This window comes from Gorilla gorilla, chromosome 1, assembly GCF_029281585.2.
Source record: "Gorilla gorilla gorilla isolate KB3781 chromosome 1, NHGRI_mGorGor1-v2.1_pri, whole genome shotgun sequence".
Lineage (NCBI taxonomy): Eukaryota > Metazoa > Chordata > Mammalia > Primates > Hominidae > Gorilla > Gorilla gorilla.
The window spans coordinates 123,664,268-123,670,675 of record NC_073224.2 but is presented as its reverse complement, the minus strand read 5'-3'; positions in this window follow the sequence as shown (position 1 = coordinate 123,670,675).

The window sequence follows — 6,408 nt, the reverse complement described above, 5'->3', positions numbered from 1 at the left end:
CGAAGACACCCAGGAGCAATGGTGGCTGTTTGAATGCTTGAAGGACTGTTATTAAGATGACTAGACTAATTCCCTACAATATAGAGATTAGACCCAGAAACAAAAAGTGGAAGATACAGGGAAACAAATTTTGGCTTGGTAGAAAATAAGAATTGTGTGATAAACATACGTGGCAGAAAAGGAAATGGGTTGCTTCGAGGGCTGGTGACTCCAGCACTTTCTCATAATCAACATAACTCCTTGGAAGATTTTATTTCTGCACTATGATCATATGAGATTAGAAATTAGATACAACTCAAAAGTCATTCCTAGGTTTTGAAGAATTTCAGACATGTAGATCCTCAAGTCCAATTTTCACCATTGCTAAAGTGCAGCCCTCAAGTTATCTACAAAAGATTGTGAAAACTTGAATCATATAGATTATGTACAGGTCAAAAATCATTGGGCTGTGGCTCAGCTTGACCTATGTAGATCCAGTCTACTTCACAATTTAAGATCTGAATCAAAAGCACATGTATTTTTAGCATATATTTTTATTAGGGTGACAATGGTTTTGACAACTGTATTCTCCTGAATTTTTATTTGGTGGTTGAATACCATGGAAACTTTAGAAAACCTGTACTGATAAGCTGTGGAGGTACCCCATTTCAAATACCAGGGCAAGAAAATTGATGGTATCTTAAGGGTTGATGCCTTTTGAAAATTAGTTAGGCTAGAGGGAGAGAAAGAGAGAGAATCCTCTAATGCTCATATCAATTATTGGAATGATATGCTTCAAAGTAATACCTGCACCGCTGTTAACCCCTTCTCAGGAACTTGCTTTATGTTGTCCTTCTTGAATACTATGTACTATGGAATCCAAGCTTGTTACATCATATCTTATTGTGCAGCACACATAGAAGGGTCCTTTGTGAAGTAATGCTGGAATAGATCACTAAATGCCAAATTGCTCCTGTAATTAGAGATGAGCTTTTTTGGCTAATTTCAAGTGGTCATTCTACCTGATCTTCTCTGGGAACCAGAAGACAAATTGGACCAATTATTTGCATTGTATCAGAATTCTTCTGATCAAAGATTCCAGAGACACAGATCTTTATTGGATATGGACTGTCAGCTTGAGTGGCTTTAACTAGAGTGAGGACTCAACTGTCTTCCCGAGATAGCTGAGTGCTGGTGGCTTGGGCTGGGCAAGGGCTCTACCTCTTCACTTGAGAAGTCTTTATTTATTTTTTTTTTTGAGACAGAGTCTTGTGCTATAATCTGTAGAGCTACGGAGCACACTTCAGTGGGAAAAGAGGAAGAAGAAAGAGGAATAATGGTTAAGCAAAAAGAGAGAGATTGATTCTAAAAACCAGAGTAAAATTGGGAAGAGAGTGAGCGGTAAGATGTATCTAAGAAATTCTGCTGTATAAATCCTGGTATAACCTGACAATTTGGAGTTGTCACATATAATCAAGTCTCTATTGGCTCTGAGACCAGATAACTAACTTGCAGTAAAATATCCATCTTTCTTTAATATCATCCTTCAAATCTCAGTGTCCTTATCTGTAAAATAGGAATTTTAATATCTTTCATTCAGGGATATTAGGTGGATTAAATTGAATACTGCAGGTGAGCTGTGAAGCACTCTACAAGTACTCTTTGATGTGACCTGAAATATATCTTCAGAAACATTTTGTTTTTGTGAAGATCTACATTATGGATGGAAAATAAGTTTCAACTTGAATGTTAAGTTCAGTAGTTGGGAGTGGCAGTCTGAGCACAGTGCTGAAAAATCTTTGTTTCTTAAGTTTTCTCTGAGCATTCATTCATAGACTTGTGCTATCTGTGAAGCTCTCAAATTTATAAACATTTGTAATATTTGTAAAGCAACGCAGCTCTTATGGCTGTTTGTAAACATTTGCCCCATCCACCATGGGTGCCATAAAGATATCATTGACCACATGAAAACCAGAAGAAAAATATGCTGAGATTCTCTCCCATCTACTGTAAACATAGAAGTATTCAAGCATATTATTCAACAAGTGGAGCCCTTTCCAAAATTTCAGATCTGAAGATCTTAGCAAATTAAAATTATTAAAAAACCCAGCTTGCCAGCAGGAATATATTGAAAGTATCATCACGTTCAAATTAACCATACATCGCAAATTTAAAGCATATGAAGCCAATATAATCTGAAAAGTCTTTGAGGGACAACTCTTAGTACCATAGGAACAAGCTCTGTGATCAATTAGCAATGTCTGTAATGGGTATGGGAGGGTTGAGTCACAACATAGATGTTAAGTGTTTCCTATCCAGAGTTTAAATAGATGACTAAATATCTAATGTGAAAACTCAAGCCTCTTTGGAGCTGAGGTTTTCATTTTATAGTTAGCATATCTATACCATTATTATATGTATATAATTTATAATTTCAGATTTTTTAAGAGGTCTAAGATTGTATTGATAATGACTATTGCAGATATCTTTCTATAGGGCTCCTGGAATGAGCATTTTGCCATGAACTGTGTATACTAATTTCTACTGAACTAATACTGAACTTTCAAATACTTTCCCTTTAGTGGTATTTTACTAATGACACCCATCATGATTTGATCATAGTTTAAGCATATATTTGATGACACTATATCAATGGTAACATAATTCAAGTGCTATGTAGTTTGTGTAAAAGAAAACATGTTAGGCATAGATTTACTTTCTTTGAAATATTCCTGGTTGAGTACCTTCCCCTCCCTGTAACACTCCTGACCATAGTTTTCCTGCCTCTCTGGAGCAAGGCCCAATGAACAAAGGTGACATGAGATTATTCCCATCGGAATGGCAAATGATGGTTACAGTGAACAGGCTTTTAGAAAAGGGAATTCCAAGTACTGAACTGAGAGCCCAAGAGGACTTCTTTGATTCACAAGGATTGGGTGAACTCTGCTACCTAACATAGCTTAGGTGTTAGGTGCCACTGTGGTGGCAATAGGTCCAGAAAAGCACCCCATGGAGTGCTTAGGTGACAGTGCACATCTCTTTCATTGAAGCTCATGAAAACAGGATGATTTTACTGCTTTGCATTTCACATTTGGTACATTTAATGTTTTCGCCTTCTGCCCAAGCTATTTCATTATCATCATTATCAAGACTTTTGATAATCCTCCCCATTATCATGGTAAGTATTTATTATGCATCTATTTCTATTCTGCTAGGCTTACCACAATGTGTGCTGGAGCTCATGGCTTTCCATAGTATCTGGCCCCACACAGCAACAAAGCCATTTAACAACTATTAGAAAATAATATAATTCAGTCACTGGCAGACTGAGAGAGATAAAAATTGGAGATAAAAAATGGACCCTGTAATGCACAGGTGAGATAAAGTATGTGGTTAAAAAAAAGTAAGTGAATACCATGCCAAATCCTACCCATCCTATAAAGCCTACTCAAATGCATCCTTCTCTGAGAAGCTCACCCATAGAACTTGCTTTACAAAAGCACATTTTTTGGTACTTCTTGAATTCTGTGCCTTTTATGCACATCTTATTTTCTGCTCTCTGAACTCACTGAGGAACATGTCACATGATATCATGAATATGTTTCATGATACCTAGCACAATGCATGAAATATTCAGCAAAGTTTGATGAATGAGAAAGCAAATCAACAAACACTGTCAAAAAAACGTGTTGAATGTCTAAGCACTATGCAAAGCATTGGGGGTATAATGATGAACAAGACAGCCAAGGCCCCTGCCTTCAGCCAGCTCGCAATCTAATAGGGAAGGAAGCCCAAGAACTCAACAGGCAATTACTTTAACGTGGTATGTACGTTGATGTGATTGAATGATATAGAAAAGAGGAAAAGTCATACTTTCTAGCCTACCAAGTATCTTATGATTCAATATTAAATTTCCCTTTCTCCATTTAGAGCACAAGCGGCAAATTCAAATGTTTTCATGAGCCAGGTAGGTAATATCAAGTAAGACAATAGCGGGGAGTGGGGACTTTAGTGACCTGGAGAGTTTATGCTCCACTTCTAGGATGGAGGAGCTACTCAGCTTCAGCCAATTGTATCATGCAAGCCTGAACGTTGATTCAGTGTTGCCAGATCTAATTTTCTTCTAGGAAGCAAGCAATTTGGATTTTTATGTGAAATCTTCTGATTTTTAAATGTTGGCAACCAATTTTCTATTTTGTGGCTTAGATGTGACCTGAGAACTACCATTGACTGCCTCTAATTCAGGGCTTCCATAAAGTGGTGCCCCTTATGAGGCGCCCACACGCCATGCCTCCCCTGTATGGGTCCCAGAGCCCAGGCTATCAACTCTCCACCTCTCAGCCCTCTCTCTTCTCCTTGTCTTCCTTTCACACCCTATTCCAGTAAGTGTGAAGGACTCTCAAGCTAAATCAGTTAGGGAAGGGCTGACATCTACAGTCTGTGGGAAAATAGTTTAACCTTTATGAAAAGTCAGAGGTACAGGGCCCCTGGGAGTTGGGGATGTGAGTGGGATGGAAGAGCCTAGTGGGGAACTCTCCCAAGCTTCTTGCATTATGGGCAATGCTCTCCTTTAAAAAGCATTAACAAAGGTCAGATTAACAAGTCAACACTGAAACTGTATCCAAACAAGTCTCCCTAATTGTAGGGAGAAAGCAGAGAAGGGGCTAGTGGAAAAAGTCCAGAGGACAAGACTGACTCCAAAGCCTTTCCTTCTCCATCCACTGGCAGGCTTGGGGCATATTCGATAAGGTGAAGGGAAATTGCAAAATTAGAACTGGCAACTTATACAGAGAGGCCCAGTGCAAGGCCATGGGCCTGAGGCAGGCTCAGAAAGTTGAGGAATTGTGGGGGAAAGAGGATTTGGCAGCCTGACTTCCTGTGGCTGTATCCAAGGCTAATTAGTTTGCAGTGTTCTGTGTGTGCCTGAATGGAAATGATCCCAGTCTTGAGAGGCAGGGGGGTAAGGAAATCAAAAACACATGCAGAAAGAAAGAAGGGGAAGGGATTGGTGGGAGAGGAAGGCCAGGGGTTGTGGGGGGCCGGGGGGAACCTGTCCTTTGGCTACATTTTCTTTTTTCAGGAGAGGGCTCTCATCATTCTGTTTCATGACCAGTAAATCACCACCACAGCCCTGTCCATCACATCTCACATCTGCTGCAGAACTCGTTAAACATCAAAAGACAGGCCTATCAGTTCTGCTTAGTTAGAAGTCTGACTTACTAGAGGTCTAACCAAGGAGGAGTTTGCATGTTTTTAATAATAGCTTAAGGAACTTCGTAGCACCCCATAAATTACTTAATGCAACAAACTCTTCCTGTAGTCCAGCTGGCATTTGAAAGTTGCTGAACCAACCCAGACCTGCCCCTATGGCAATGGCTTTTTGGTGGTCACATTCCAGGACACCACAGGGTGTTAGTTAATGCTTTAATTCATAATTCTGAGCCCGTTATTAAAAATGAGTTACGTTGCTGTGTATGTCCTCCCTGGAATGCATGACTCACAATTCCTTTGCCTTTGTCTTTCTGACTCACTGTCTAAAGAGGTAACCTGGCCAGGCTATTCCATATGTGTGCTGTGGGATCACGTTGCCAGGCACCTCAGAGCAAAAAGAAATGGTCTAGTGGAGAAATGGATCAATAACTAGGGGCAATAAAATCAGAACTTTGTCCCAAACTTGAAGGTACATGCTCGACAGATATATTAATATAAATCAGTAAATATTTACCGAGTGCTTACTCTGTGCTAGAAACGAGACATACAAAAACAAATTCTGACATTCTGACTCCTTTTAAAGAGTCCACAATATTGTGGACACATATGAACACTCTGAGGTTTAAAAAACAAACAAACTAACACAAATGGAAGGATAATATTATTCCACCAGTAACCCTTCAGAAGTTCCTTGGGTGTTGGTGCATTTTGCTGTCCCTGTTTGAAGCTAACCTCCTAGGTGTCCATCCAGCCCCTGTGAGGGACACAGTCTGAGTAAAACCCACAACATCTGCTCAAGAGAAGCTTCAAAGAAGCACAATGCTTGGAATCATATCTTCTCTAAGAAAATGTAGGGTCAAAAACTCAACCCAGACCTCCTGACTTCATTTTTTCTACCCATTTGACAAGGCCACAAAAGAAATCTTTAAGCACCTATCTAAGTAATATTTCCTCTACACAACAGTCTATATGGCATGAGGCTAATATTCAGACAAAAATCAAGGGAATACATATCATACTACTAATTTATTATTTATGGCATTCTTGCGTTGTGCCAGGAATTGAGCCATGCTGATAAATATTATTAGAACATAATCCCTCATTTCATAGAACTTCCCTTCATGTCAAGAGACAAAGTCCACCACAGTAGGAGAAATGACCAAAGTGTGCAGAGGATTCTATGGTACCAGGAGAAGGTACTCAACTCAGACATGAATA